Source organism: Erythrolamprus reginae, chromosome 2, assembly GCF_031021105.1.
Source record: "Erythrolamprus reginae isolate rEryReg1 chromosome 2, rEryReg1.hap1, whole genome shotgun sequence".
NCBI lineage: Eukaryota > Metazoa > Chordata > Lepidosauria > Squamata > Dipsadidae > Erythrolamprus > Erythrolamprus reginae.
The window spans coordinates 23,548,282-23,559,387 of record NC_091951.1 but is presented as its reverse complement, the minus strand read 5'-3'; the positions used below and the strand labels follow the sequence as shown (position 1 = coordinate 23,559,387).

Below are 11,106 nucleotides of genomic sequence, written 5' to 3'. Positions count from 1 at the left end.
GGATTCGTGCGGCAGAAGGTGGTCCCTGAGATAATCTGGCCCGGTACCATGAAGGGCTTTATAGGTCATAACCAATACTTTGAATTGTGACCGGAAACTGATCGGCAACCAAGGCAGACTGCGGAGTGTTGGTGTGACATGGGCATATTTAGGGAAGCCCATGATTGCTCTCGCAGCTGCATTCTGCACGATCTGAACGGAATTTATGGAGCTGGAGAAATATACAGTCGAAATAACATTCTGTCAATGCCCCAAATAGCATCTGGGAAATAAATCAGATTCCAATCCAATTCTCTCATCCAAGGTTCGATTTATTAACAGAGCCATGTTGGTCACGCCCTTGCCAATCCCAATACTAACTGATGATTCCCCTGGGCCGTTTTCGTTTTATGTATGGTTTGTATGAGATGTATGAGATTGCTTTTTATATTAAGGTTTTTAAACGGCTTTAACTATTGGATTTGTACTGCTTTGTTGTTGTGAGCCGCTCCGAGTCTCCGGAGCAGGGCGGCATACAAATCTAATTATTATTATTATTATTATTATTAATAATAATAATAATAACAACAACAACTTACAGTTCCCCACCCAGGTTAATGTTCATCCCCCATCCCTACACCCACTCTTTCTACGCTGGCGGCAGTCCTTGCCTTTCTACTGGCAGTGTCCCCTGGGCTGGGGTGCCAAAACTACTTGATGGCACTTCCTAAGAGTGAGAACAATTAATCAGTGGAACGACTTGCCTCCAGAAGTTGGGGGTTCTTATTTATTTATTTATTAACGTTAGAAGGCTAGGTCATCTAGTCCAACACCACCACCACCCCAAGCGGGAGTCCCTACATTATTTCTGAATCCTTGGAGAGGGGCAGCATATAAGTCCAAATGAATGAATGAATGAATGAATGGCAGTCCAATCTCTCCTTGTTGGATTGCTCACAACCTCCGCAGGCAAGCTGTTCCACTGAGTCCAACACGGAGGATTTTAAGAAGAGATTGGACAGCCAACTTGTCCGGAACAGGAGGGAGGCTGGAGTAGAAGACCGGCTCCAAGGTCCCTTCCAACTTTGTTATTCTCTTAACATAATCAATTAAAAAATATATTTTTGAGACCGCTTTAGGCAGAGGCGAAAGTTTTCAGCTTTATGTCGCTAGATGGCGCACTAAGACAAAGCAATGCCCGCGATAGACTACCCTCGCTACAAATAAGCGCATCGATAAATACAGGCCAAAAGGCGTCGGAACATTGGAATATTAGATTGCTAGAGAGGACTTGGAGGAGGAGGAGGACAGCAGCAGAGGAACTTCCTCTTCCGGCTTCTCCGCTGAGAAAACCGAGGCAGGGAGGTTGGCTCTCCTGGTCTTCTCAGATTCGAAGTAGCAGCTGGAAAGGTGAGTGGAGGAAAGTGGAGGAGAGGCCCTGAGCAAGGAGTAAGTAAGGGGGAATTTTCTGACAGGACAATCAACCAATGGAACAGAAGTCGCCTTCAGACGTTGTGGCAGCTTCGTCACTGGAAGCTTTCAAGAAAGAGACTGGACTGGACTGCCAATAGCCAGAAATGGTGTAAGGTCTCCTGTTTGGGTGGGTTGGGCTACAAGTCCCTTCCAACACTGTTAATTTCTAAGCAGGGCTGCTTGGGTACCGAAAGCAGAGAAACAACGAGGCTGAAATATGTCGGCTGCTGCATCTTCCTCCCTTCCTCGGATTTTAATTCCACTGCTGGTGCGATGCTTAAAAGCTGCTGCCTGCAAGTTTTTGCTGGTGGGGAGAGTTAAAAACCATCTCCCTTTCTGCTAGGGTTGACTCCTGGTGATTTTTCTGCTGGGGTTGACTCCTGGTGATTTTTATGACATGTTTATTTATTTATTTGGACTTACATGCCGCCGAACTCCCAAAGGATTCTGGGCGGCTTGCAACCAAATACAAATAAAATGTAATATAAAATCCCTTTAAAACAGTTCAAAACAGTTTCTGTTTAATGTTTCCAAATGTAAAATAATGCACTTGGGGAAAAGGAATCCTCAATCTGAGTATTGCATTGGCAGTTCTGTGTTAGCAAAAACTTCAGAAGGAAAGGATTTAGGGGTAGTGATTTCTGACAGTCTCAAAATGGGTGAACAGTGTGGTCAGGCGGTAGGGAAAGCAAGTAGGATGCTTGGCTGCATAGCTAGGGGTATAACAAGCAGGAAGAGGGAGATTGTGATCCCCTTATATAGAGCGCTGGTGAGACCAAATTTGGAATACTGTGTTCAGTTCTGAAGACCTCACCTACAAAAAGATATTGACAAAATTGAACGGGTCCAAAGACGGGCTACAAGAATGGTGGAAGATCTTAAGCATAAAACGTATCAGGAAAGACTTCATGAACTCAATCTGTATATTCTGGAGGACAGAAGGGAAAGGGAGGACATGATCGAAATATTTAAATATGTCAAAGGGTTAAATAAGGTTCAGGGGGGAAGTGTTTTTAATAGGAAAGTGAACACAAGAACAAGGGGGCACAATCTGAGGTTAGTTGGGGGAAAGATCAGAAGCAATGTGAGAAAATATTATTTTACTGAAAGAGTAATAGATGCTTGGAACAAACTTCCAGCAGACGTGGTTGGTAAATCCACAGTAACTGAATTTAAACATGCCTGGGATATCCATCCTAAGATAAAATACAGGAAATAGTATAAGGGCAGACTAGATGGACCATGAGGTCTTTTTCTGCCGTCAGTCTTCTATGTTTCTATGTTTCTAAAACAATTTAAAGCCTGCAATTAAAACAATTTTAAAAACCCATGCATGTCTTTAGTGGCCGATTCCCAATGTTATACCATCTGATCGACCCCAGGCGTGCTGGAAAAGCTAGATCTTTACGGATTTTCGGAAAGCCAGTAGGGTGAGGGGTAGTCTGGATCATGAGAAGTAGCTGGTTCCAATGTTCTTTTCTTGGCAACAGTATGAAACCGATCTGCCACTGCTGTCTTGGGGGGATTTTGTTTTTACATTCATGTCTAGCAAAGAAACACCGAATTTCCTAGTGGTGCACCATCCGACCTGGTACAACTGTGCTTATCCCAGGACTTCTTTTAAAATAGATACTGGGCACCATTTTGGGATGTTGACAGCTTTATAGACAGTGCTCGCTTACCTCGGGCCACTCAGCTTTCAAAGTTACAGTGGTGCTGAAAAAGAAGACTTAGCAATAGCAAAAGCATTTTGTTGTGCGCCACCCTGATTCCCAGGAGAAGGATGGCATAGAAATATTATTATTATTATTATTATTATTATTATTATTATTATTATTATTATTATTATTGGTAATGATTAATAATAATAATAATAATAATTATTATTATTATTATTATTATTGAATAGAATAGAATTCTTTATTGGCCAAGTATGATTGGACACACAAGGAATTTGTCTTAGATAATAATAATATTAATTTATTAATTATTAAATTTGTATGCTGCCCCTCTTCGCAGACTCGGGGCGGCTCACAGCAGCAATAGAAAACAATATACAATAAAAATCTAATATTACAAAGTTAAAAACCCATAATTTAAAAAACATGCACACAACATACCATACATAAACTATATAGGCCTGGGGAAGATGTCTTAGCTCCCCCATGCCTGACGGCAGAGGTGGATTTTAAGAAGTTTGCGAAAGGCAAGGAGGTTGGGGGCAGTCCTAATCTCTGGGGGGAGCTGGTTCCAGAGGGTCGGGGCCGCCACAGAGAAGGCTCTTCCCCTGGGTCCCACCAGACGACATTGTTTAGTCGACGGGACCCGGAGAAGGCCAACTAACCGGTCGCTGGGATTCGTACGGCAGAAGGCGGTCCCAGAGATATTCTGGTCCAATGCCATGAAGGGCTTTATAGGTCATAACCAACATAATAATAATCATCACCATCATCTAGACTTATATACCGCTTCATAGTGCTTTTACAGCCCTCTCTAAGCAGTTTACAGAATCAACCTATTGCCCCCAACAATCTGGATCCTCATTTTACCCACCTCGGAAGGATGGAAGGCTGAGTCAACCTTGAGCCAGTGGTGAGATTTGAACTCCTGAACTACAGCTAGCAGTTAGCTGAAGTAGCCTGCAGTGCTGTACTCTAATCACTTATGACTTTTTCCTCAAAGTTGTGAGTTATTTCGGAGGTGGCACTGGGTTGCATTTATGACAGTTGTGGTGTCCCAGAATCATGGACTCAGCATGTAGAACTTTCACAATTGGCTTCCAACAAGCCAAATCAATTGAAAATTAACAGGAAGTTGCAAGTCTTCTGCCGCACAAATCCCAGCGACCAGTTAGGTCCCACAGAGTTGGCCTTCTCTGGGTCCTGTCGACTAAACAATGTCGTCTGGCGGAACCCAAGGGAAGAGCCTTCTCTGTGGTGGCCCCGACCCTCTGGAACCAGCTCCCCCCCAAGATCAGAATTGCCCCCACCGTCCTCACCTTTCGTAAGCTCCTTAAAACCCACCTCTGTCATCAGGCATGGGGGAATTGAGATATTCCTTTCCCCCCAGGCCTATACAATTTATGCATGGTGTGTTTGTGTGTATGTTTGATTCTTAATAAGGGTTTTTAGTTATTTTAAATATTAGATTTGTCATTTGCTGTTTTATTATTGTTGCTAGCCGCCCCGAGTCTACGGAGAGGGGCGGCATACAAATCTAATAAATAAATAAACAAATAATAAATAAATAAATAAATAAGGTAGGTAGGTAGGTAGGTAGATAGATAGATAGATAGATAGATAGATAGATAGATAGATAGATAGAAAGAAAGAAAGAAAGAAAGAAAGAAAGAAAGAAAGAAAGAAAGAAAGTCATAATAATGTTACATTGCTCTGAGCAGACCACAGTGATTTGCTTAATGACTGCAGCCAGGAAAGATGTTAAGTTGGCATGGTTAAGTGATGTCAAACTTAATGATCGCAACATTTAGGAATGGATAGGCCAGACCCAATGGCTTCCGGTAAGTGAGGATTGCCTGAATTGGGATGTCACCTGTGTGGTTGTGGACAGTATTTCTTACCTTTTTCTTATTTGGAGTGGTGGACTTCCATGGCCAAAAGTGGTTTTTTAAATCTTGCTGAAACTCTTAGCATCATTTCATCAATTAAGCCACACCCTGTCTATCTAAAATTAGATCAAAAATTGTGAGTGCACCCACATATATGTGTACCTGTGTACATCTCTTCCCAGCACTTCCAAATATATATGTTGATAATCCTTTCTATGCATTTGGGATTCGCATAAATCAACAAGTAAATTTCATGATTGAATATTTGAGCTTGGATCTCCAAATACTGTATATATGTTGATAATCCTTTCTATGCATTTGGGATTGACATAAATCAACAAGTAAATTTCATGATTGAAAGAATATTTGAGCTTGGATCTCCAAATATATATGTTGATAATCCTTTCTATGCATTTGAGATTGACATAAATCAACAAGTAAATTTCATGATTGAAAGAATATTTGAGCTTGGATCTCCAAATATATATGTTGATAATCCTTTCTATGCATTTGGGATTGACATAATAAGTAAATTTCATGATTGAATGAATATTTGAGCTTGGATCTCCAAATATATATGTTGATAATCCTTTCTATGCACTTGGGATTGACACAATAAGTACATTTCATGATTGAATGAATATTTGAGCTTGGATCTCTCTAGATCTGTATGTTGAAAATGAATGATGATTAATGTAAGAAGATAAGTTAATGTTTTGGTTTGTTTTTTTAATCGTAGTGTATGCTTTTTTCTCATTTTTAACTCTTTTATGTGAATCAAAAGAATGCCAAAGAGAGCACTATGGAGGACTGAGAATCACAAGCAGCATTAAAATGGTAAGATTATGGAATGCGCAGAATTAGATACGATGACGAGGCGGTTGAATAATCAAGTGGAAACAGAATTGCATAAAACTTGGCAAAAAGTTTATTGTTGGTGGAATAAAAGGAATGTTTAAAGATGTTGAAGTATAGAGTTTAATAGTTAAATTGATTGATTGATTGATTGATTGATTGATTGATTGATTGGATTTGTATGCCGCCCCACTCCGCAGACTCAGGGCAGCTAACAACAATGATAAAAACAGCATGTAACAATTCAATTAATAAAACAACTAAAGACCCTTATTATAAAACCAAACATACACACAAACATACCATGCATAACTTGTAATGGCCTAGGGGGAAGGAATACCTTAACTCCCCCATGCCTGGAGGCATAAGTTAGTCTTGAGTAATTTACGAAAGACAGGGAGGGTGGGGGCAGTTCTAATCTCCAGGGGGAGTTGGTTCCAGAGGGCCGGGGCCGCCACAGAGAAGGCTCTTCCCCTGGGGCCCGCCAAACAACATTGTTTAGTCGACGGGACCTGGAGAAGGCCAACTCTGTTGGACCTTATCGGTCGCTGGGATTCATGCGGTAGCAGGTGGTTCCGGAGGTAATCTGGTCCAATGCCATGTAGGGCTATTAGATATAGAATAGATTATATAAAGATATTTTACAGAAATGTTTACTTTTCTGAATTGATCTAAATTATAATTAACTTTCTGTACTAAGATGACTTCAATACTGAGCGGAGCAATTGTAGCTCCTTTTTATGTTATGTGTTATGTTTTGTCTATTTTATGTCTGTCTGTCTTGTTATGTCTTTTAATTTTGAAAATAATAAAAATATATATTAAAAAAAATAAAATAAAATGGAAAGCAAACCAAGGCAGCAATTACAATTTCACAGTTCCTCCAGAGAAGCTACAAAACGCTTGTCTTCCCCAGCAGGTGACAGACAGGGAAGAGAAAACTCTTGTTAAGAAAATTACTGAGTCCTACCCATTTTATGTTTCTTGCCTCTGTTTTTTTTAAATTATTATTATTTTTAATTAATTTTTAACAAGTTTATATACACACAACATAAAACAGTGCATCGTGAAATGTGCCCACCACCCAGACACACACACATTCCCCACCACCAAATCGGGGGTGTTTCTTGTATAGTCCACTTGACCCAAGAGCAATATATCTATTTACATATTATAGAGTGATTCCAATTTATTTTTTGTAGCTTGGTCTTGGATTCTGCTCGTCATATATCGTCTTACCTTGTCCCACCGTCCCATCAGCTGTCCCAACTCAGTTTCATTATCCGAATTTATCCTTTTATACATCATTTCAAATTGAATATGGTCCACCATGTACCAATACCAATTTTGCATTGTCCATTTTGTCGCATCCTTCCAACCCAAAAATATTACTGCCTGAGCGCTTTCTATTGCTGCTTTTTTTATTTCTCTAAATTCTCCCATCGCATTGCTTTTAAATAGTGCTGCCATTTCCTTAGTGATTGTCCATTGTATATTTAGCATTCTATTGATATCCTCTTTCACTTTTTGCCAAAATTCCTGCACTATCGGGCATTCCCAGCGACTGATTAGGTCCCACAGAGTGGGCCTTCTCCGGGTCCCGTCAACTAAACAATGTCGGTTGGTGGGCCCCAGGGGAAGAGCCTTCTCTGTGGCGGCCCCGACTCTTTGGAACCAGCTCCCCCCAGAGATTAGAACTGCCCCTACCCTCCTTGCCTTTCGCAAACTCCTTAAAACCCACCTTTTGTCGTCAGGCATGGGGGAACTGAGATATCTCCCCCGGGCCTATATAATTTATGTATGGTATGTTTGTAGGTATGTCTGCTTAAAAATGGGTTTTTTTAACTATTTTAAATTGTAAATTATTAGATTTGTCAGGAACTGTTTTTATTGTATTGTGAGCCGCCCTGAGTCTACGGAGGGGGGCGGCATACAAATTTAATAAATAAACAAACAAACAAACAAATAAATAAGTTCCCAAAACATATGCATAAACACTCCTTTATCTTAACACCCATGCCACTTTCTCGCCTCTTGTTAAGTGAATTGCTGCAGTTGTTAACTTAGTAACACATTTGTAAGGTGAATCTGGCTTTGCCTTTGCTTATCAGAAGGTGACCAACAGTGAACTGCATTTACATGGAGGGAAGCCTGCAGTGGGGACACTCCAAGGCTCTTTCCTAGGCCCACTGCTATTCAACAACTTCATACATGATTTGGGTGAAGGAATAATAGAAGGGGAACTTATCTGATTTGTAGAGACAGAAGGATCTTAATAGACTTAAGCAGCACAATGTAATTCAGCGGTGACAAAAATTGATATTTTTTTTTACACTTAAGCAGGAAAAATTAAATGGACAACCACCCCAGATATGAGCTAGCAGTGTGCTGCAGCTGCAGGAAAAAAATATACAGTCCTAGTCTGCATCCACAGAGGGATAGTATCAAAACCACATGAAGTGTCAGTACTGTATTCTGTGCATATTGCATCTAGTTTTGGTCACCATGATAGATAAAAAGATTATGAGAATCTAGAAAGAGTGCAGAAAAAATCCACGAAAAATCTAGCGACTAGATTCTAAAATATGTGATGAGTAGGGCTGGGGGTGACATGACAGCAATCTTTCAAGATTTGAGGGGCTGACAGATTTGAGGGGGTCGTCCTATAATCCAAAGCACCCGAGAACAGGACAAGAAGTAACAGGCGGAGTCTTATCAGTAAGAGATGCAATCTACAATCAAGGACAACATTTATTTATTTACCACCCGCTGGGTGAGATCGTCCAGGGGCTTGGGGTGAGGTATCATCAGTATGCGGATGATACCCAGTTATACATCTCCACCCCATGTCCAGTCAACGAAGCAGTGGAAGTGATGTGCCAGTGCTTGGAGGCTATTGGGGTCTGGATGTGTGTCAACAGACTCAAACTCAACCCGGATAAGACGGAGTGGCTGTGAGTTCTGCCTCCCAAGGACAATTCCATCTGTCCTTCCATTACCCTGGGGGGGGGGGGGGAATTATTGATCCCCTCAGAGAGGGTTCGCAACTTGGGCGTCCTCCTCGATCCACAACTCACATTAGAGAAACATCTTTCAGCTGTGGCGAGGGGGGCGTTTGCCCAGGTTCACCTGATGCACCAGTTGCGGCCCTATTTGGACAGGGAGTCATTGCTCACAGTCACTCATGCCCTCATCACCTCGAGGTTCGACTACTGTAATGTTCTCTACATGGGGCTACCTTTGAAAAGTGTTCGGAAACTTCAGATCATGCAGAATGCAGCTGCGAGAGCAATCATGGGCTTCCCAAGGTATGCCCATGTTACACCAACACTCCGCAGTCTGCATTGGTTGCCGATCAATTTCCGGTCACAATTAAAAGTGTTGGTTATGACCTATAAAGCCCTACATGGCATTGGACCAGAATACCTTTGGGACCACCTTCTGCTGCATGAATCCCAGCGACCGATTAGGTCCTACAGAGTCGGCCTTCTCCGGGTTCTGTTGACAAAACAATGTCGTTTGGCAGGACCCAGGGGAAAAGCCTTCTCTGTGGCAGCCCCAGTCCTCTAGAACCAACTCCCTCCAGAGATTAGGACCGCCCCTACCCTCCTTGCCTTCCATAAACTACTGAAAACCCACCTATGTCGCCAGGCATGGGGAAATTGAATCCCCCTCGGCTGTCTCGTTTTATGTATGGTATGGTATGTTGAGTTGTGTAATGGTTTATTTTATTTATTTATTTATTTTGTCCAATAGACAATGAGAGTTTTAGTGGGTATATATATATACACATAGTAAAATACATGATGGTTATAGAGGAGATACTCATAGTAAAATATATCTAAGAAAGAATAGAAAAGAAGATATAGTAATAGAACATATCAATGAAAGAATAGAAGAAGAGATATAGGAATAGAAGAAAGGTATAGGAGATATAGGAGAGCAATAGGACAGGGGACGGAAGACACTCTAGTGCACTTGTACTCACCCCTTATTGACCTCTTAGGAATCTGGATAGGTCAACCGTAGATAATCTAAGGGTAAAGTGTTGGGGGTTTGGGGATGACACTATGGAGTCCGGTAATGAGTTCCATGCTTCAACAACTCAGTTACTGAAGTCATATTTTTTACAGTCAAGTTTGGAGTGGTTAATATTAAGTTTAAATCTGTTGTGTGCTCTTGTGTTGTTGTGGTTGAAGCTGAAGTAGTCGCCGACAGGCAGGACATTGCAGCATACGATCTTCTGGGCAATACTTAGATCTTGTTTAAGGCATCTCAGTTCTAGACTTTCTAGGCCCAGGATATAAGGGTTTCTTAATTGTTCTGTTTTTAACATTGGATTTGTAGACTGTATTGTGTTGTTTGCTGGGAGCCTCTCCGAGTCCTCGGAGAGGGGCGGCATACAAATCTAATAAATAATAATAAAATAAGAAGAAGAAATTAGGAAACAGGCCATTTTCAACCTCCAGGGGGGTGGGGGAAGCTGTTTTCACCCTCCCCACGCATTGAATTATGGCTGTGAGCACTCGCGCAAGCTCTTTTGGCATCAGAGGGGGGGAAAGTTCACCATCACTGGTATAGGATCTTCTGCTTGGAGAGTTTATTTATTTATTCATTCATTCATTCATTCATTCATTCATTCATCCAATATACAATACATATGGAAGAGAATAGACATGAAGTAATATATATAAAGATAATATGTAAAAATAGAGGGAAAGATATATGAAAGGAAGAAAATATATATGATATATGAGATAAAGGAAAGACAATTGGACAGGGGACTAAAGGCTCACTAGTGCACTTATGTACGCCCCATACTGGCCTCTTAGGAACCTGGAGAGGTCAATCGTGGATAGTCTAAGGGAGAAATGTTGGGGGTTAGGGGTTGACACTATTGAGTCCGGTAATGAGTTCCACGCTTCGACAAGTCATAATGACTTGATTGCTAAAGTCATATAAATATGACTTGATTGCTAAAGTCATATTTTTTACAGTCATGTTTGGAGCGGTTAATATTAAGTTTGAACCTTTTGCGTGCTCTTGTGTTGTTGCGGTTGTAGCTGAAGTAGTCATTGACCGGTAGGACGTTGCAGCATATGATCTTTTTTATATATATATATATTTTAAAAAGTTTTTATTTACAAATATACAAAACATAAAAGACAATCATAGCAGTTGACAGTTGAGACCTAATACATTGCAATATGTCTAGATGTAAAAATATAACA

The 11,106-nt window shown here is 41.0% G+C and overlaps 1 protein-coding gene across 2 annotated transcripts in view; it reads left to right on the top strand.

The window, feature by feature from the left end:
• Window positions 1-1,301: 1,301 nt before the first annotated feature.
• LOC139159908 (zinc finger protein 271-like) overlaps window positions 1,302-11,106 on the top strand; it is a 46,208-nt gene continuing 36,403 nt past the window's right edge. Inside the window, exons 1-2 of one of the 2 annotated variants that reach the window (XM_070737363.1) lie at window positions 1,302-1,389; window positions 5,805-5,857. The gene's annotated coding sequence lies outside the window, so the exon portion shown is untranslated. The remainder of the gene's footprint in view (window positions 1,390-5,804; window positions 5,858-11,106) is intronic. The other variant, XM_070737362.1, reaches the window with a different exon arrangement.